The sequence below is a fragment of the Alligator mississippiensis genome, chromosome 14, assembly GCF_030867095.1.
Source record: "Alligator mississippiensis isolate rAllMis1 chromosome 14, rAllMis1, whole genome shotgun sequence".
Taxonomy (NCBI): Eukaryota; Metazoa; Chordata; order Crocodylia; family Alligatoridae; genus Alligator; species Alligator mississippiensis.
This window is the reverse complement of record NC_081837.1, coordinates 40,429,567-40,451,496: the sequence shown is the minus strand read 5'-3', so window position 1 is coordinate 40,451,496 and position 21,930 is coordinate 40,429,567. Positions and strand designations below refer to the sequence as shown.

Here is a 21,930-nt window from a genome sequence, read left to right as displayed (position 1 = left end):
AACAGCGCTTTTGACTTTGTACTTCTCCAAAGAGACATGCTGGACACTTTGCCTTTGGTCAGCATGACGGGAATCTATGCTTCCCACTCTCTGAGCATAGCTGAGCTAATGAAACCTTGCACCCCTTCTCTCGCCGCATTGCTTCCATCTGCTTCATCTGTATGCGAGCAAGTTTCCTCGCTGGCGTCTATTCATGCAGACAGCAGAGATGGGAGGGGAACGTTTCACTACCATTGGCCCTCCCTGCCAGCCGCAAGAGCTAAAGGGCCAGATGAGAGGCTGAGCATATGCTCTGATCATTAATAGAACATGAACCACGTGCTAAACAAACAGGTTATTTCTTCCCAGGCCAAGCTGTTTAGGCCCCAGTCTCCCAGCAGCTAGCAGCCTTTCAAAGCTGGCATGCATTTGGTGGCTGAAATATATTGGGGAAAAAAAATGGTGCAAGAAGTTTTCCCACACTGCTACAAACATCCAGCTCAGGGGTACGCCTATACTGCATGCTGCAGCATAGCACAAATGTGCAAGCTAGCTGTAAATGAAGCAGGGTAAATTAGCCAGCACAGAGCTCCGTGCTACCATGAATTAGGTTGCTTTTGGTGCCCCAAGTCTGGCCCCAAGCGTGAACGGATCATGCATATAAGTTCAAGCACCTGACTAGTGCTGTCCTATTCTGCAAGGGCTTTATCTTGAGTCACTCACCCTCACTTGCCATATACTTCAGTGAGCATAGGATTGGGCCCCCAACGTTTAAAGATATGCTTAAATTTAAGCACTCGAGCACCAACAGGGCTGCTCATGTATTTCTAAAGTTCAGCAAGTGCTTAAACGCTTTGTTGAAATCAAAAGGAATCAGAACTTGTGGTGGAGGTGATATCTTTTATTACACCAGCTAGATTTTTGCAAAAAAAAATCTTTAATTGCAAGCTTTTGGGCACAAACACCCTTCTTCAGGCATAGGAGGAAAGACTGTAGAAGTTCTTCTGGGTAGAAATGTAAGTTCATATTTGATAGGTGAACTGAAGGTGTGGTAAAATCTCCTGTTTGGAACAGTTCAATTTGTATGCAGATTAGGCTCAGAGAAAAGTTGAAATCAGGCCTTCATGCACTGTCATTAAAACCACTTAAAACCCCTTCCTTCCTTATTGTCCAATGCCAGTCGCTCCAAGCTCTCAACTCGAGCAAAGAGCACCGAGCATCTTACATGATTTGTCCTGGGATTTGGAAGTAAAAGGAGCACAAATGAAAAATAAAAGGGGGAAAAAAAAAAGAAGAGTAAATTACCCCATGGTGGGGCATTATTTTTAATCTGCTCATCAGATCCACCAGGACAATTTTTGTAGCAACTAGGTATTTATCCTTATTTATGGTTGCATGAGGAACAGTAAAACTCCAGCTACTAACGATCCCACAACGACACTCATCGTTTCACATTATGGATTGCGTTCTCCAAATTAAAAGCGATTGAACATCACAGAGTGATGCTTCTTCGGGGGCTCTGGAATCGCGTTCAGTGAGAGTAAAGCGCCCTTTGTTTCTTATGGCGAAAACCAATTATTGGGGGAAAAACATTTTTTTTTCCTTTTCCTCTTCCTTCCTCCACGTTATTCCCCGACAAAAATTTAAAAAAACCCATTCGCTTTCTGGGCTCTCTCTTTTTCTCTGCTACCTTATCCGTGTTTTCTCTCGGGCGCTTTCCTCCTCAGGTTATATATGTGCTGGGTTTCTGGGTTGCTGACTTTAAAACCATAAATCTACTTTCTGCTTTTTCCTGGCACTGGCAAGGCCTTTTGTCGTGGACATTAAATGTCAGCACCTGCACGCAAGTGGATCGGCACGGCTCTGTCCTAGGAACGGGTACAGGTGGGCACCTGCCCCTTCTGCAGTTGCATTAACTTCAGTGGGGCACGGCCTCCATGGAACGACTGACAGGGGCAGGGACCGAGATGGCGAAACAACATCCTTTAACTGAAAATGAACATGCATTTGCATGCACGCAGATAATCATCGTACGCGCATGGATGCCCCACCTCCAGTTCTTAATGAATCCCTGAAAGCATTTTTAAGAAGCCATTAAAACATTTGTTGCATTGCTGCCCAGCATATAGCACTCCCCAGCCCACTCTGTAGGTGAAAGGGGTAGGAGCTTGCTGTACTTCCATCCTGGAGGCCAAAAGAGACCCAAGAGTGCCCTCTTTTTGGGAGAGCAGCAAGCTAGGATAGCAGGGCAGGCGGCGTCTCTTGTTTTCTGCATGCAGGAAAGACGGTGCTTTGTGTCTGCTTCTGAAAGTGGGTTCAGCTTCCACAACTGCTGAGTGGGAGGAAGTCAGACTTGCACTGGGTCAGCCTGAAACTACTGATTGCCTAGTGTCTCTCAGTCTTGTTTTATACCATTACCAGGGATGAGCCCCAAACCAGGGTGGGTAACACTGTGCCCAAGCCTAGGTGGGTCCCCGCTGCTTCGTGGGGGAGACTGAATGTCACCTGATGGGGAGATGCTTCAAGCCCCCCACACCTTGGTGTGCCGGGGCTCTCGGCACCGTGTCTTCCCACCCCAGATGCTGCGTCAGCACGCCGGCCTGCTGGAAGAAACTGGCAATTACTGCCTCATTAAAATTTCATACCGCAGCTCTCTCGTCTCCTCTTCCCTCCTTGGCCCCTCTCCTGCTGTCCCCCTCCATGCCCCAGCTCCCCCGCAGAGGGAGGCTTTGCAGAAGGGCCTGGAGCAGTCTGAATCATCCCATCTGCGACACCGGGGAGCTGTAATCAATGGCAGGAGGAGTGAACCTCTGCATGCAGCAGCCCTGCCTCCCCCACTGGCAGCTATTGTCCCCCCGCCCGTCCGGCTGTCCATCTGCTTCATTGTTCTGCCCGTGTGCGAAGCCTCCTACAGTAACCCATATGCTGTAGCTGTCAATCAGGGAACACACGGATCATGGGGTCAGGGGAACCGAGGGGACTTCTGCGGGCAGGGGTCACAGTTCATGCTATTCCAAAATGTTTAATCTTCATTCATAAGCCGTGATCGGCGACTCCATCCAGGAGCTTTGCAGCCATTCCTACTGCCGTTGCTCCAGGAAGCTGGGGTTCATTCAGATGCAAGGCAGGGGATGACGTTCTGCACTTGGTGGGCTGACTCAATGTGAAAAACCCCCCATCCAGGGAGTCCCAGGTGCCTTGTGCTTCAGACGCGGAAGATTTAGACAAAGGATAACAACGCTCCCTTCTCCAACACATCCGATCCGAGAAGACCAAAGAATTTTGCAAACAGCAGCTAACGTCGCCTTATAACGGACCTGGCATCTGCCAAGAGTTTCTACACGCTGGCATCCGAGACACCAGCTTCCTCCCAATCCTGTCACTGTTTGCTGCAAGATTTCCAAGGATCATATGGACTCCAGCTAGTTTGCACATAGACAGGAGGGGCAGGGGAGGGCAGAGATTATTCGGACTGGACCCGCCAGGCTCGCAGCTGGTGCGTGTGGGTGGCCCTTCTCGTGTTTTCCCTGCAAAAAGTCGCCAGAGGATTTGTTTTTGTATCAATACAGGATGGAAACAACTTGGGAACTTTGAAGTTTGTCATGCAACAGATTTCCTGTGTTGGGGCCAAGCCTGCTCACACATCTCGGCGCTTGCTGTGACGCATACGGAGAGTAATAGTAGCTTCATAACACCCTTGTTTGAGACATAAAGCAGGCATCACTGTTTTAAGCCCCATAGAAAAATTCAGGATAGAGTCTTTATTTAAGAAATCACAATGTCCCTCCCACACCATTTGCAAACTGTCTCTGAAAAAAAGGTACAGAAGCAGATCCCATCTCTTACAGCAACCTCCCCTCTCACATGGAGCATCCTTGTGGTGGGAGGAGGTGGTATATATATCCAGTGGTGTTATATATATCCAGTGGTGGGAGGAGGGGAAATTTCCAATTGCTACTGCCTGGCACGCTATATGCATAAAAAGTCACGGATACAAAGTATGGAGCTACCATAAAACACCAGTGAAACCCTAAAAAAACTCTATGAAGCGGCAACATCCACTCCATGCAATGCAGAGCAAAACGTGGGAAGCCGGCATGAATCAGCGGCATCTCAAAAGGTTACGGCTGAGGTTTCCAGTGGAGAGACATACATTTCGGTTGATAACAACACCCATCTGACTTCACAGGCAGCGTTATCAGCCAGATCCCGTCCAGCCCTTTCTGTGCATCCTTCTGGTACGGTCACATTGCCACACAAATGAAAATACGTTCTGTTTATTACTATTTTGAAAGAAATCAGGAGGGGCTGAATACTCTGGCGATGGTACAGGGAAGTCGAGCCCTTCTCAAGGCACGCAAGCCATGTGGCAGAACTGGGAAACAACATGGGGTCCCCCGAGTGTCCCTTCTGTGTCCTAACCAGAAGGAGCTATTTGGGATCTGCAGCCGTTACCAAGAGCAGAAATTCAACCTGCAAATGTTACATCCCTCGTGCAGTAAGATGATCCGGACTTCCTCCGACGGAGCGCCAGCTAGAGAGACCCAGAGCGCCGCACGGCACGCCAGGGCTGCAGCAGCTGGGATTGTCCTTATGACAGCAGATTTCGGGGACCATTTTGGGTGACAACAGAGCCACCACATCAAACCAGCTCTGCTGATGGGCAAACCAAACCCTGCTGTCTGCCCTCCCTGCTCAAGGGCTCTCTCTGGATGCTCGTTGTTGGCACCTCCTCTTTTCATCAACAGGATTGGAAAGTTGGGGAGAAGAATCATTTGAAGACCTTAGTCTTCGTGGAAAGCAAAGGAGTTTGGGGAAACAGTCAAGCTTTTGCAAGCTTCCTCTAAATGTCAATGCATATTGCACTGAAGACAAGCGGGAATGTGCATTCGACTGACAGCTCAAATTAAATGAGCAAAGTCTTAGGTTTTTCCTTCATATTGCTACCTACTGGGCACTACTGCATCTTAACTGGCTAGCTGGGAGGTGATTTTGCTTCGGGAGAACAGGGAATCACTGTAAAAGAGGACATTTTAGGAGAAACAGATGCTCAGGAGGACAGGAGCAGATGGCATTACACACCTGGGACTGTCCCATTATCATGCTGCACCCCCCGAGGTTTGCTGAACATTTCACAGAGGGATGGATGGTGACTGGAGATGACCTACTGAACCTCTCAACTCTTGGTCCTCATTTCCAAGCCAGAATCTGGATTGACAGTAACCAGAAATCATGATGAAGAGTTGATTGTGTGATGGAATAAACTTGATGGATCTTACTCTAATTTTTAATAGCCTTGAGCACCACCGCAGCTGGCACTGTTACCTCCTCACCCTTGGCCATCGACAGATAGAAGAGAAATTCCCCCAACGCCGCAGAGCCGAAAGCACAAGCCCTCGTATCTCCTGGACTGCACCTCCAGGGCAACGCAGGAGCATTAGATGCAACAGGGAGAGACCCCGGTGGAAAAGATGCCAGTGTTTCAGTGCACGCTCCCCATGCTCGCCCCTCCCCAGAGGTAGCAGCATCTGTCATCTTGTGATTAGCAACCTCTAATCACACACAGTGGTAGCTATAAATAGCAACTGTTGTACCATTTGCACAGCAATTGCTCTGGAAAAGCCAGTTTCCTCCTCCTGGCTGGCAGGCCAGTCCACCTCCTCTCCCCAGCTGGCCCTCGAAAGAGGGCACACACGGTAGGCGAGCAGCTGAGAACCCTTGGCAGCGCTCATCCGAAAGACGCCATAGAGAGGCGGCGTGTTTGAGCCCGCTGGCTGCACAGGACCAGGGACCAGGCCCGGCGTTGCAGCCCCAACCCTCGCTGCGGGCATGTCCCTCAGCTTCCTTGTTGAACAAGATGGGAACCTCACCCCCTCATTACTGACCACAGAGCACTTTGGCAAAGGTATTTCACATAGCGTCCAGCACGGCAGAAAATACCACCCAAATCTCACTTAAGGGAGCAAAGGGTGGTGCAGATGGAGGGGCAGTTCTGATTAACCTCCGGCCAGATAGCACAGAAAGCCTCCAGGAACATGCAGTGGGGGCAGGAAGGGCTCAAAGGAGGATCAGGGTCTTTAATGATAAGCCCTTCCTCTACATCCAGCGAGTTAACCCATGCCTCCCAGTCAATGAGCTATTCAAGGATAAGACATACCCAGGAGGCCTGTAGGGCTTGCACTCCAGTCACTAGCAAGTGCAAAAGCCCAGGCTGCCTCCTCTTCACTGTTATGCATACCTGTCTGTGCTACATTCACACCTTCCTTTTGCAATACAGACTTGCTGTGTGTCTTGAAGCCTCAAAGACCTACTCCCCTTCAAGTTATTACAACCCAGTGGGTCTCTGCTGTCCCACAAAAAGACACTACACTTCCCATCGGGGTAGCCTGCAGCCTATCTGTCTACCCAGGTGCCCACGCAACATGTGTTCATCTGACCCACCAGGCAGAGTACCACGGCGCATTCCCTATACGTCATCTTGTGGTCCTCTAGCACCAGCCAAGACTAAACACCCAGGCTGCCTGCCACCAGGTGCCACTTGCCAGCTTCCTAGAGCACATGGAAAAACCATGCTGCCCAAGAATAAATAACAACTTACTTGCAGATCACAAGACAGTTTGTCACCAAAGCTGACTCTTCTCTGTGTGCCACGTGAACTATTCACATCCTCCCACACGTGGTGTCACATAGGTTAAACTGCATCTGTTCAGCTGCAACACAGCAGCCTGTGACATGATGCAGCATGTCACAAATATATGGGCCGTGACACTGAGAGGGGGCTTTCCCTTTGCTCAGGGGGAAAAGGTTAATGAAGCAAAATGGCATGAGCTTTAGCGCGTGGATGCCCAGGGGTTAAAATTCCCTTCCCTTGACTACCCACAAACAAGGAAACTACTTTGGGACTCACCAAATCCCGCTATCCTTTGTATTGACGTTTGCTCTGAAAGACGTGAAGCCAAGGTCCTGGCCACTTGCAAAGATTAAAGAACCAAGGTACTTTCCTTAAGGGGAACAGCGCAAGGCCAGGCACCCCAGTAGGGTTTCCAAGCAGGGAACTACAATGTCAAGCTGGATTCCCTTAGCAGTTCAAGTAAATTAAGTCCATGTCTGCACCTGCGGCTCTACATCAGCATGTATGAATGCTCCTGGGCACCGTGAAACAATCCTCTTACATTCATCCGAGAAGAGATTCAGGGTTGAAACACGCAGATAAACATCTCTCTCCGGTAAATGATCTCACAGCACTTCAAACTTTAACTAAATCTCTCAGGATCCCTTAGAGGTAGATGAGAAGAATCAAAGTTGCTCTTAACACCTCTTGAAATCCATCTCTCTCTGCACAGGCTTGTTAACAGTCTAAGGAACTGACTGGATGGCAGGTCCTCTCACTTTTGCCACGTACCAGACTCAAATAAGTGGCGGAAGGTTTCACGCAAAATCTCGATCCCGCTGAAAGTTTACGGAAAAGTTATGCCAGCCGCTTTCATGGGGTTGTATAACTTCAGATGTAAAAGGCAACAGAGAACCAGGGAGATTATCTAGTCTGAACTCCTGCATAACTACAGATTCCCACCCAGTGATTTCTAAACCAAGCCAAAAAACTTGGGGCTGAATTAGACCGCTTCTTCCCGAAAGCTAGCCAGCTCTGATTTAAAGACGTCAAGTGCTGGAGAATCAAGGGAACCAGATCTGATACCTGTAGGTCCTGTCAAAGCATGCCTCTAATTAGCTCGCCAAAGCATTTTTAATTGTGCCAGGTAGTTGCACTAGATCCTGCACACAGGGCTGGAAATTAAGCTTGTTTTCCTGGAAAAGCCCAGGCTGGATCCAAACGGATCATGTATCGCGACCAAGGGCGTTCGGATCACAGCTGATCCAATCTGCTGTGCCACAGCCTGGGGGTGATGCTGCTATCCGGACACCGAGACTGACACGTGGAGCACACGCCGCTTGCTGACTCCTCCGGTTTTAGCGTCTGGAAGGCAGTGTCGCTCGGTAGAAGCAACCAAATGACAGATTCAAGTCAGGTTACCTGGGGACACGCACGTCTGTTCTCAGTACGTGCCTGCATCAGCACTCATCAGTCCCAGATCATGATCCTTGCACCACAATTTCCAATTCCACTAGATGTTCCCTTAATTAGGGTAAGAAACAAGCCAGGTAACTAAGTTTTTACCATTTTTTGGCAGGTAGAACGTGTTAATTAGGCTACAGTAGGATTGGAGGATTGCTGTAACTTAATTAAGTTCCTGCGGATGGTTAGGTAAGCAAATGTGCCTCTTATACCAGGGTAATGCAATTACTCTAGCACTGCTTTCAGCATGCAGAAAGGAGAGGCAGAACGCCCCGCAGGCCTGACTTTGGAGTCGGTCCTTTCACATTTCTACTGTTAAGATCTCAGTAGCTCAGGCCACAAAGTTTTGGCTATGAATCCAGAACATGAACACCTCAGGAGTTGGGGTTGTTGCAGATCCATGGTTTTTCTTTTGCCTTTTCCATTAAGCAGGAAATCATCTGGAAAAGTCAGGTCTGGATTAAGATTTTATCCCTACATTTTGGGATACTGGAAGCTCCCGTGTTTGTTCAGACAGCAGCCAGAGCACACAGGTAATCTCACGATCAGGACTAGTTTTTCTAGTTCGCGACCTACCAAAAAGTCCCATCCAAACCTAATTTAACTGTGCCCCTATAACTGAAATGTGTGCAGAAGCAGTCTCTTACCTTAATATTGTATCCTCGGTCTCTTTTAAATACTTTTCTCTTGTCTTAAATAGGCCTCTCTGCTATTATTCAGCCTATGGAACAAGGAGAAACATGAATGAGCTGTTAAGAAATGTTCACAATGTAACATATAGATATTTTACTTCCCTGGAGTTTTAGACTATATTTAAAGTAGCAGGTAGTTTCTGATGTCCAGCTTACCTAAGGCAGCTTAAGAGGAGGGCAATTTTCAAAGCAATAAGCACTCAGCATTACTTGGCTTTAGCCTCTGACCTCTGTGAAAGGTTCACGAGTCACAGCCATGCACTCTCTAGTAGGTCACTAGTAGGCAAATTTTCAAGGGCTCAAATTCTGCTCTGGATGTGCTTAAATTGTGCTCTGAATGGGCTCAAATTCTGCTCATGAACATTTCACCCTTGTCCATGGGGTTAAAGTCATGTCTGTGTGTGTGACTTTGAGGCATGTCATTATAAGAAGCCTCTCTGGACTACCCCTTCCCCTCTCCACCCCACCTCAGTTTGCTGAGCAACTTCAGTGTAATTGTGCAATTGGACAGTTCCCAAACGGGGGCTCTCGGCTAGCCTGGCAGGGAGCACGTATTGGATGCTGTTGGAGTGGTGCAACCTTGTGAAACGGAGGGCAGAATCTATCTATCCACCCCTGCTCCCTCTCCCTCCTGGTAAAAAGCATCCTGTAAAAGAGGCAAAACTTGCAGAGGGTTAAGATTATAGTCTCCGCTTCACAACCCTCCCGACGCACATTTCCAAAAGTAGCTTTAAGACAACTGGGTGAGTCATTCCCTCTATAGCGAGCTCTAAATCACAAGACAGTGAGTGGATACAATAGATTTACAAGGTCTATTAGGCAGTCTCTTGTCTTCCCCTCCAGGACTGCTCCTCACATCATGCTCACGAGGATATCATCCGGGTGAGGTAAGACCTCCAAGCAGTAGTAATTCCACAAATCACAGCCCCTTTTTTTCTCAGTTAGGATTTCCCCCCCCTGATATTTTAGACTAAAATTTCCCTACTCCTAGCATCCTCCTGTTCCTCCACTCATCTCTCTTTATACCACACCAGAGAACTCGTCTCTCCTTGCTCTTTACAACCTTCAATTATTGATATGGAATCGCCTCCCCCAGCCCACTGAGTAATGGCTTAACCAAACTGTATCTGCTCATCCCCCACCTTCCCCTGCTCCTGTATAATCAATCCACTCAGCCCCTGGGTAATTGTGCTGTTCTTTTCTGACCATCTTTCCAGTCAGTCAATATTCTTCAGGGAAAGCAATGCAAGCAGCTGGCCACATATTCCGGGCACAGCCACCTCGGTGCCCAATGGAGGAGAAAATCCCCCCTCCACCCTGGAACATGATGCCTTTTTCCTACGGCTGCATTTATAGACATAGTTCTCCTGAAGGCATTTAAGGATCCTTATGGATGCCAAGGAGCAAGCAGGACTCTGCCCCTCGGAAGGAGGAAGGGGAAGCAGAAAAGTGACATCAGCTGCTGTGAGCAGCTCAAGGGTCCACCCAGAAAACGCGTCCGAGGGGCTCTGAGAACAAAGCAGGATTATACCGCCTCCCTCCGCTGCAGGAATTCACGTTCTGGGAAAGTCTAAATGCCACTTTCCTACAAAGAACCCGATTATCAGCCATGCCCAGACAGCAGCAGGCATACAAGCCCCAAGCACCAGCACACACCCCAGCCGAGGCTCCCTGCTAGGGCACTGAAAGAAGCGCTTGTTTCCGTGCCGAAGAATCACGGGAGCCGGAGAGGGCAGAGATCTGCTATAATCCCCCCGCCCACCGCCAAAGAGAAACACCCTGGTGCCCATTCGCTGCCCACCCCAATAGCTTCCATGTTCCTGATGTTTATGCTTTTCTCCAAGTTTTATCAAGCTGCTCCCAAGCCCAGGCCAGGAACTGTCTCCCCATCTTATCTCACTAACCCCTTCCTCCCCTTGCCCATCTCAAGCCATGCCTCTTCCTTCCATATCTTGCCCTCCCTTTCCAGGTCCATTCAAGTTGTGTCTAATTTGAGCTGGACTCTGCATTATCCCAAATCATCTCCCTTAGGAACAATGTAACCTTCCCCTCCCACTGGAGACAACGGGAGTGGAGGGCTGGACAGCTCATCACATTGCCGGAGCCAGCTCTATAAGCTTCTTACATCAAGGAGCAGGTGTCATCCAGGGGGAGAGTGTGTGTGTGTGGTGTGGGGGGGAGCGGGGGGATTACCAGCCTACAGTTCCCTCTGGTATTAGTTCAGGATGCTTAAGTTACACATCAGCAAAACATCTGCTGAGTCTACTCCAGGCAGAGCAACAGGAGCTCATATTGAGCTCTCCACAGCTAAACCCTGAACTGGGACCTTTCTACTTGCATACCATGCCACGGAGCTCTGTAACCGGATCGAAGCAGCAAGTGCCACCAGCAAGAAGGCAACATGACTGCTACATCACAATTCAGTAAGCGATCTGTATTTACTGACACTGATCCCTCTTTCAGAGTCCAGATGAGGGCCTCACACCCACCATTGGTGTCAATTCACATCTGGTTAGCAAGAGACACGTAGTGCCTAGACACCGTGATGTTCCTCTTCCTCCACACCACTGGTGTTAGCTAAACGAGATGAGGTTTCAGTAACTCTAGGAGTGTAAGAGGGGAATGTCTTAGCTACCACACCGCGGCATGTGCAGTATTCGCTCACAACACTACAAGCCGGTTTCACCAAGAGCATGATGCCAAGAGCCAATTACCACGAAGTGAGCTAAGGTTGTACCTCTGCAGCACAGTGTCAGCTCTGCAATAACCGCCCGTGTGCACACGCTTACCCCCCGGTAAGGGCAAGGTAGCTTGTCCCTCTACCTTAGGACTCGCCGCACGACGAGAGCGCACACGAGTAGTTCCCAGAGAGTAGCTAATGCACCGCACGTTCACACCTTAGCTTAACTCACGGCAACGTGCTCTTCTGGGAGTCTGTATACACAGTTTGTCCGCCCCGTTCTTCGCAGACAGTATTGGAGCACATCTGGTTGCCATGTGCTGCATAATGCCTTTGACATTTAGTTTCCAACCCCAGGCACTGAAACAGCAGTGACAGCACAGAAGCACTGAATCTGACATTTTATCCCTGAGCTATCCAGCGAGCAACCTTTAGACAGCAGTGCAATATGCAGAAGATGGGGGAAAAGATGGCACGGTTATGAAAAAAAACCCCAAACCTTAAAAGAATCAGATAGCAAGGCTGGAAGACCGTCTTGGTGATCTCCTTTCTTCCCAGGATAGCAGAGGGGTTTCTTGTATGCTAACTCTCTGCGGAGCAGGTTCCCCTTGCCCAAAGCATGCTCAACTCCCAGTGATGCAGGGAGCTGTGGAAAGGAATCCAGATTTTCACAGATTTCATAGACGTTAGGGCTGGAAGGGACCTCGGAAGATCATGGAGTCCAGCCCCCCGCCCGAATGGCAGGAAGTCAGCTGGGGTCATAGGATCCCAGCAAGATAGGATAAGATTTTGTCTGCTCTGAAACACTTCGAAGAGACAAAGCCTCGGGGCTGCCTGACCAGCGATGCTACCGTGAAGCCAGCAGAGGTGTGACTTTATAGTGCACGAGCTGCTCCACACACTAACCCCGCATTTATCGTGCACACGAGTGTCCACGTTACAAAAACCCCAGCCACTCTGCGCAATGGTCACTCCCTCGAGTGCTTGGCCCTCGGCAAGTCCCGCCGCTGTGCAGCTGAGCTTGCTGCTAGGAGATTTTAGTTTAATAACTTGTCTGCTCTAGAGTACCTTTCCCAAACTAAAAATAGCAGAAAGCCCTCGCAATAGCCCAGTTACAAGGCCTCTCTCTCTTCCGGATGGGGAAACCAGGCCACGCAGGCGCTGAAAGGCTTCATTTTTTTATGTATAAGGTAATTTGGGGTTCTCAGCTTCAGAGCCCATTTTTTGATGCCGAGCACCAATGAGCTCTCACCGACCTCGGCTGGATCTGCAGATCATCTGGACCACTGGCATATGTTGTCCGAACCCTTGAAAACCAGTACAACCAATCTCAGAGGCTACTTGCGGAAGGTGGGCCTTTGGGAAGTCGGGGAGCAAGTCAGGGTAGTCCTGGTACCTGGGGATGAAAGGATCTGATTCTTGACTAGCTGCTCTACAGCACGGCTTTTCTGCCACAGATTTGACACACTATCTTCACAGACGGCGAACCATAATACTTACCGTCCCTTAGTGATAAGCCCACAGGCCACTGAAACCAATAGAAAGACTATCATTTCATCCAGGAAGAGCACGCACCAAATGCAGATGCTTCCTCAGCCTGATGAAGGGTATTTAAACCCAAAACCTTGCTAAAAAGAATTTTTCCAACTATTTGAACTGGTCTAATAAAAGATATCAGATCTGCCCAACGACCCCTATCGGCCCGTGTCAAACTATAATCCATTTAGTGCAGCTCCTAAAACTCATTTACACCACCGAGCGAGTTGCTCCTGATTTACACCTACATAGATGAAATACAGCCCTCAGACTTCCTAAGCCATGCACTGTACAGCCCTCTGCATTCATGCCCTCTAAGCCTTTTATAGGGTTTTGTACATATTATACATAATATATATCTAGTTTACTACTTTCTTCCCACCTTCCCTTTCCCTGCCTCATCCCCATTAAAACTCCAAATTAAGCAGGTAATCCTCACTCAGTAAACAAGTTTGCAACATGTTGCAAATGACCACTCTTTCTGTCACCAAATACAGCGGCCTCTCCAACATTAACCTGCTTTTTCTCTAAGTCACTGAAAGACAAGCGAGATCATGAAACTCTGGGCTGGCTGGCGACGTGCAGATAGGGAGGGGAACTATATCTCACCACCAGTTTAAAGCAGTGAGTAAAGATAATAAAGCACCAGATTTAAACCAGGGTTGATGGCCTTGCCTTCCGCTGCTGTTAAAAGCAATTTTTATGGAAGTCTTTATGCTATTCATATTAAGGAGAGAATGAATTGTTAGAGCCTCTCTGTTCGGTTGTTTTTTTAACTCTCCTTCATTGTGAGCCACTGGTTTTTATCTTAAAACCGGTCTGCATCCCAAGTGCAACATCTTCTGGTGGAGCTACAGTCCTGGTAGTTCAGAAGAGAAACTTCCTTATTCAGTCACCCCAGTGCAAATACACAGGGACTTTGTCCTCATACCTGTCTGTGCTCACTCTTGTGCAAATACACAATAACTCTGTCCTTATACCAGAGTAAAATATGGGTGGACTGGGTGGACAGAACAGAGATTGCGGAGGATGCTGGAGTGGGCAAGTGCTTTCCAGGTGCTGCGTAGAGGAGCCATGTCAAGGAGATGTAGGCTGAGCATCAGTGAACAGACAAAGGGAATCCAAGTTATAACTTACACACCGATAGCATGGGGCAGAGACATGTCCTAACAGCACAGAAGCACCTCTCGTGTTGGAGGACCGTGCCCAAAGTTCTCCGGAGGCATCATTTTGAGAACATAAGCAGCTAAAGCTAAACAGAGTCTCGTTAATCCACTTAGAGATAGGAACATTTCTGGATATCGCCCAAGACTGAAAGATAAGATTCACTGCACCACCGTTTGATATTTGAAAATATTCGCAGTGACAACGGGAAGTACTTCTGAGAAGAGGTGAGGATGCTAGCAACCTGTGAAATGAAAAAGCATCTGCCTTCTGAAAGCCAGCATCCTTGGAAGCGTTTCGTGTTGGGCAGTAGACAATGACGACAGCCCCACTTTTCTTTACAGGTTAGGCCTAGCAGGTGTGCAGCAATCAAATGTCAGAAGGCAAGTTTAAAGCCACGCTCAGAAGGAAGTATGTTGTTTCGAACAATGCTCCACTGGCTAGGATAGGGGTTGTAGATGTTATGGACCGTATTTAGCCATTGAAATGCACCCCCTGCAACCCAAGAAAATTCAGACCTATATAGTATACAATAATATTTAAGCGACGGCTTCCCGGAAAGAGAGAACATTTTTGAGCACCTGCCATTCAGGAATCTCACAGCGCCATTCAGAACAATTCAATCAGCCTCCCACCTGTCGCATGCAGTAGCGAGTACTAGTTCATCATCGGCATCCTCTCGATTTCAAATATTTTGGCGTCATTACCAGTGTTATGGCACAGCTTGCTTCTGGGGATGTCCTAGCATGCTGTAGGATCCTCATAAACATCCTCTGAGCCTGAGTCTCTTTGTGATACAGTAATATTGTCAGCACACATACTCCATCTGCCTATTGATTCCTCTCTGAAAATTGCAATAAGCTAATTGGGATAAGGCATTCGGTTGCAGCCAAATGAAGCAGGACCAAGCAGGGCTTTTAGCCTACAGGGCTGGGTATGGGATGCAAAAGATTAAGTAACTTCTTCCAGGACATTTAAACAAGTGTGGATGTTGGTCCTTCGAAGAGCCAGGACTGATAACAAGAGAAGGGAGGTGAAAATCTCTGCTGCACAGATTTCTCGTTGAGCCCTGCCCTGCAACCTTCAGTCTGAGGAGGACGCTCCGTGGCAGCGATGCTCCTAGGCTGCTCTGGCCCATCTGCCATCATTATCATCAAGCATGACACAGGCTTCTGAGAGAGATTTGGGGTGTTTTGGATCAAAACCTGGATCTTAGCAAGAAAAAGCGGCTGGTTTGTTGACAGGGCAAATGCAAGCAGGAAAGTGTAGGGAGGAACAGTTACCGATGCCAGCTACAAACAATAGCTAAGCCATTGTCAAATGTCAGAGCCCTGAAGCTGGAGCTTTAATGATTGCACGATGCCTCTGTCCAAGTCCGATTACCACACAGCTTTGGGCACTATTTACCCAGGAAGAACACAAACTGATTGCTCCAAGTATGGTACCAAGGGAACAGGTCGAACTGCAAAAGCATTTCAGCCTCTGAACAGGCTATTTCATACGTACGAGGACTCACAGAATCGCTGGGATGCATTCATAAACTCTCAGCATTTTAATTATCACATGCAAATTGCACAGAAAAAAAGACCCCAGACCATTAGGAAATGTGGGCTGGGAAGAAATCGCATAATCCAGTGGTTATAGAAAAGATCTAGGATGGGCTATAGCTGAGTCGGTACCAAACCCAGAGCTGTAGGTTAGGCTAAGGGTGAGATGCAAAACCGAAGACCCCAAGTAGCTGTGGCCATGAAATTGCTCATGGCACATATTCAGAGGAGAGGCGTTAGCTCAAGTATCCTTGCCAGATTTTAACTGGGCAACTTTCTGAAAAATCCCCCGTAGGTCTAACTGGAAAGCATAGCCTTCCCTCTGTGGCCGCAATTTTCAGAAGAACTCGATTTCCCGTTGCGAAAACTGGAACAAAAGGCCATTTTCAAAGACGATCTTGTTGTGTGGGCTCCAAAATATTTTGATGCTCTGTTCCCACATTTCCTCATCCTTGGCTTGTCCCTGGGACTTTAAATAATATATCAATGCAGGTCAGGCTCTTTTGCAACATGCTTAAAATGTCATGGAAGAGAAGTAAACATGTTTATGTGGTTTTTGGAAGAGGGTGTTTTCCTTTGGCCATTTTGCAACACAGAACTTCACCTGATTTGCAAAACTTCCACAAAAAACACTCTTCTTCATACATAGAAAACATGCACAAACCCCCCCCCCCCCCTTTGAAATGTTGTATGGCTTTTGACAATCGATTTGAAACCAAAAGAAAGGGGCCTGTTTCCACTTTGGTTTAAAATAAAGTTCCCCAAATTTCAGACGGCGGGTACACCCAGCAGGACTCTTCTGGGGTTTCTATTGTGAATCTGGATCGTTTGCTTTAATTACACAAACACAGCCGTGATCTTTCTCCCCGGGACGGCGACTGGAAAGCTGAACCTCAGGACCTCCTCCAGCCCACGCCCCAGGTACCGCAAGACATCCCATAGAAAACCAGGGAGCTCTCAATTGTTCAGAGATCACTAGTCAAGCAAGGAGGTGCATTGTGATGGGCTTCATTTAGAGAAGACTTTCTGCACTGCCTAAAGCAAGGCACACCCTTTCCTCTTCACCTTTCTAGGAGAGACGGCATGGGATTATTACAGGAGAAATTAATTCAGAAGGAAGTGTGTGAGACAGTGCAAGAGAGAGAAGGGGAGGTTGGGGGGTGAGAAATGGATGAAATGTGCTTTCAATGAGGTCTAACGTTGGGGTCAGGAGGAGCCTAAGCACCCACACTGATTTCAATGGGATTTTTTCCTAGAAATTGAAGTAGCAAAAGGTCATCCAACCTCCCTCCCTAGCCACTGGAGTGGTTTGAACTAGTTACAGAGTCTGGAGTAAGAACAGTTAAGCTGTTTTTTTCCCTGATGTGGGTTGTAAAATATTCCCTGCATCCCACAGGCTACAGCTGGCGCAGAAGGGCAGGAATATTTTCCCCACTGAGCCTCCCTGATATAAATCTTCAGACGTCAGGGACGGGACCAGAGGAGAAGCGGTTCACTCCGATCACGGGATGACGTGTTTACGAAAAGGGTTTCCTACAGATACCCCAAACATCTGCCTGCTGCATCCTCTCTATCTCCCCCTCAGAGCTCGCAAAGGAGCTCTGCTTCATAAATTCTCATCGTTTTAATTATTACATGCAAATTGCAAGAAAAAAAATACCCCATGCCATTAAGAAACATGGGATGGGAACAAATCGAATAATCCAGTGGTTACAGAAAAGATCTAGTGTGGGCTGGAGTCAGTACCAAATTCAGAGCTGCAGGTTTGGGCAAAGAGTGAAATGCAAAACCAAAGACCCCATATAGTTGTGGCCATCAAATTATTCTCAAAGTGCCTCAATTTTCAGGTGTATACACCCAGCAGGAATCTTTTAGGATTTCATTTGTGAAGCTGGACCATTTGCTTTAATTACACACGCACGCACGCACATAAAGTCCTTTGATTTCCAAAGTTTCTATTATTGTACATCCCTGCTTGCAATGTTCCATCAATATGGAGACCCTGTTTGCTCCGGTTAATTAATGAGTAAATGCATGCACCGATGTGAGTGCTTGCAGTGGTCATACTTGCAGATTTAGGCAGGGGTTTTCAAAGCTGCCACTGGGTCATTTATTGATGTTATTCATTCTTTAGATCTATGTGCCACCCTACCCAAGAAAAGCTCAGGGCAGCTTACAGTAAGAGACAAAATAACTTATAAAAACAGTTGAAAGGCAGGGTTTTAAAATCCCCATATTAAAGCTTTATTAATATAGTTGAATCAAACATATATGCTTAAAAGATGGCTACATTAAATCCTCCTCCTCTCCCCATAGACATGTTCACAGGCTATTTATTTATTAAACGCGCCCAAAGAACAAAGAGAATTGGGGTCAGGGGGAAGCTAACTGCAGTTATTTCTATGCCACAGCAAGTGATGAGCAAGTTCATTTCTGCCTTTTCATCCTGCTGCTGGCAAACTAAAAATCAAGGTAATGGGAATACTACATTATATAGAGCTTTATTTCAGAAAAGGAGGCTAGCTACAAGTGTGATCCTTTCTGAGATGGGACCAAATCCTCTCCGGCCCTACATCTGATATCTGTATCCTATTGGCTCTAGAATAATTAGGCTTTAATTAAAAGTCAGGTTTTCTTTAGTTATTTTTGCTGCCCCCTTCTTCCTCCTGCACATCTAGACAACAGAATGGCACTCTGACCTAGCTGATGCTAAAGGGCTTCCGTTAATAAGATTACGCTGTTTGATGCTGTAGATGCAAGCGGTCTCCTGATAACATGGACGTTGGCACGTACATGCAGCAAGATGCAAACACAGTGGATGTGAGCTGCAGGTTTCTCTTAGGCAGTCTCCTAGATGGTGGTGGTGGGGATGAGAGTTTGAACAGGAGAATACTGTCTCCAACGATGCCATTGCAACGTAACACTACGGACATGCTAGTTCCCACAGTGATCCTGCCAGAAAGAAATCACGCAGCTGCCCACTTCTAATTGATTGCTGTAAGCAGATTTTCTTAAATCAGCTATGTGAGACCGTTTTCAAAAGTGATCTCCTTCCAGAAAGTGTATTGATTCCTGGTTAAATGGTGCCATTGCTACCAATGGCATATGGAGATACGTGGCTGTTCGGTCAGCTACACCAGAAAACGGTGGGCTGGTTGTGGAGTGGATGCTGCATCGCCCGTTGTCCACCAGCTCTTGAGTGCATTGAGACCTTCACGGGAATCTTCACTGAGCAGACTGTAGAAGCAGAGCCTTAAAATTTCACATTCACAGTCAAGCATTAAGCCTGCACCCACTGAACTGAATGGCAAAGCGCCCACAAAACTTCAGTGGAAGCAACTCATGGAGCAACAGTCCCCCATGTAATGACCGTGGAAATGGAAGAAAGCTCAGTGTGTGTGTGTGCGTGCATATGAGTGTGAAAAACCACATTCAGATTTCACAATATAACTTACGAACAGCTGGGGTTTTTTTCTGTTGGGTTCCAGAGTTCGTGATTTCAGTTTATCATTATCAATTGGACAGAACACACTAAAAAAAATAGACACTTCCCAGAAATTGTCAGATCCTATAAAAAGTTTGGCATGCTATTATTTGAAAACGATTAAAAGGATGTAATTAGCTGTAAGAACAAATATCTATTCTGGGTAGTAACCTTCGAATCCTTTATCTGGTTTCCAAATGTGGGTCATGTGACAGCTGGATGCTTAGCAGTTGCCGACCCCTCCCTCTCGAGCATGCATCACATTCCCATGATATTTGCATTCCTTCCCCAGCTTCAGAGTACAGAGGCTGGCAGGAATCACAGACATTTTTAACACTTTGCCTGCTCCGCCACCTTCCTGCTGAGGATCTCCAAGAACTTTACAAACTGGAAGCAATTAAGCCCTTCAACAGCCCTGTCAAGGTATTACTCTCGCCGTATTATAGATGGGGAAACCGAGGTAGGGAGGTGAACGGACCTCCTTAGGACTGCATCCAGAAAATCAGAAGCAGAGCTGGGAGGTGAAAGGGGGAGGAGAAGGGACATCTACAAGCTGTCAATCCTCTCCATCACCTACTGGACAATGTTATGTCCAAACAAGCACATGCACTTGGCAGCCTAGCTCATCATCAAGCAAGTATGGGGTGCTTAAATAAAATGCCCCAGTTCTGCTCAGCACTGTTCTCTGGCCATCAGGGTAGAGTAGTAGAAGTTAGACTCATAGAAAATGAGGGTTGAAGGGACCATAGGAGGTCACATCTAGTCCAACCCCTGGCACAAAGCAGGACCAGCCCCAGCTAAATCATCCCAGCCACGGCTTTGATTAGCCTCGTCTTGGAAACCTCCAAGGATGGAGACTCCACCACCTCTCTGGGAAGCCTGTTCCAGTGCTTTTCTACCCTCCCAGTGAGAGAGTTTTTCCTAATATTCGACCTAAACTTGCCTTGCTGACACTGGAGCTCATTGCTCCTTGTCCTGTCACCTGTCACCACTGAGAACAGCCCAGCTCCATCCTCTTTGCAACCCCCTGCAGGGAGGTGAAGGCTGCTATTCAATCCCCCTCGCTCTTCTCTTCTCCAGACTAAATCTGATTTATTCTGGATTCCGTTAAGAGTCAATTGGACGTTTATCTTGCTGGGATCCTGGGATCCCAGCTGACTTCCTGCCCCTGGGGACTTGATGATCTTCCGAGGTCCCTTCCAGCCCTCATGTCTATGAAATAAATAAGCCCAGCTCCCTCAGTCTCTCCTTGTAAGCCATGTGCCCCAGTCCCTAGCCATTTTCAGTGCCCTCCACTGGACAATCTCCAGCTTGTCTACATCTTTTCTGTAGTGGGGAGCCCAGGACTCCAGATGTGGCCTCATCAGTGCCAAATACAGGGGAAGAATCACTTCTTCCATCTGCTCAATCAAGTCTTCTAACTTCTATTCTTACCGAACTGTGTATAGCTCTAGGTCTCCTGAGCTGCCCCCTCCCTTTACCCAGGGCCTTTTAAAAAGATGGAAACTTGTTTAAAATATTTAGACAATACGGGACCATCCATAACACACCTACTGATGGGGAGACAGGAAGGCACCAAGCTCTTATTACAAAAAAAGAGTCTCTGACAATGAGAAACCCAAAACACCTCTCACCTGGCAGACAGTGGGAGCAGGGGTGAGATGTGGTGAGGCAAAAGATAAAGTAGGGAAACAAATGTGACATTCAGCATGACCGGGGGCTCCTTCCTCCCCTATCCCCTGGCTGGAAGAGGCTGCACCAGGAGAAGCTAGCATAACTGCGGTGCATGCCTCCCTACATCTATATCCACTCCAAGCGCAATCTGGATCACTCCGGCTCCCCAATTCTTTTATACCCTAAGTTGGGATGGCTGAGAAATCCCAGCCTTCAAATGCAGCGACACGCTGAATTTCCAGATTGCTCCGGTGACAGGATGCCCCCCGCTCCCTGCATTTTGGGACAAGCACATGGAAAGTCTCCGTGGAGATAATTAGATGGGCGCTCAGTGGGGGCCGGTTTCTGATCCCACGTACCACTGTTTTTAAAAAAAGGTAACTCAGTTGACTTCAGTAGAGTTGATTTACACCACTGTGAGATCAGAACTGGAAATCAAAGGAACAACCAAGGGTTAACAGGATCAGCTGCTTTTGTAAGAAGGCTTGAAAATCAATCAAATTTGAAATATTCTTTCACTGCTCCTCCTTAAAAACCCAGCTATGGTGGAAAACTCAAGAGGCATAAAAAGCAATGAACATGGCAGGACACTCAGTCTCAGAAGGACTAGGGCTGTGACCACCTCTTCAACTCGATGAACTCTAAGCATAAATCATCATGGCATTTAATCCGTCCCCCATGCACTCATTTCCAATATCAAAGTGTTTTGGTGCTTCGGGAAACAAAGACGGGGGTTTCCACGGGGGATGGAAAGACTACGCCGTTGGCAATACGAGTATTTCAAGAAAAGCTTAAACCGATTTGTCTTTCACGCTGGTGCCAGAATCACTGTAAACGGGCGTCACACCCCACATCAGTGGGCACAAACACTGAAGCCATTGGGGGTTGCAGGATTTAATGCTACGGCCGACTCCAGCAGAGCAATTTCATCTTTTAGGAATGGATCCAGTCCCCTGTTGCAACGGTACCGCCGCTAAATCAAACCTGGCTTTGCAAACCGCGCAGACCTGCCCGCGGTAACGCTGCCCTCAGCTGCTTGCATCGCTCCGGTGGGAGCCTGGCAGTTTGGGGTATCCATGGCAACCCAGGTTTCGGCGCAG

The 21,930-nt window shown here is 47.8% G+C and overlaps 1 protein-coding gene across 18 annotated transcripts in view; it reads right to left on the bottom strand.

The window, feature by feature from the left end:
- The window catches only part of NFASC (neurofascin), a 165,649-nt gene that overhangs the window by 100,145 nt on the left and 43,574 nt on the right, over positions 1-21,930 (bottom strand). For all 18 annotated transcript variants that reach the window (XM_059717583.1, XM_059717592.1, XM_059717593.1 and 15 more), the window contains exon 2: positions 8,701-8,774. The gene's annotated coding sequence lies outside the window, so the exon portion shown is untranslated. The remainder of the gene's footprint in view (positions 1-8,700; positions 8,775-21,930) is intronic.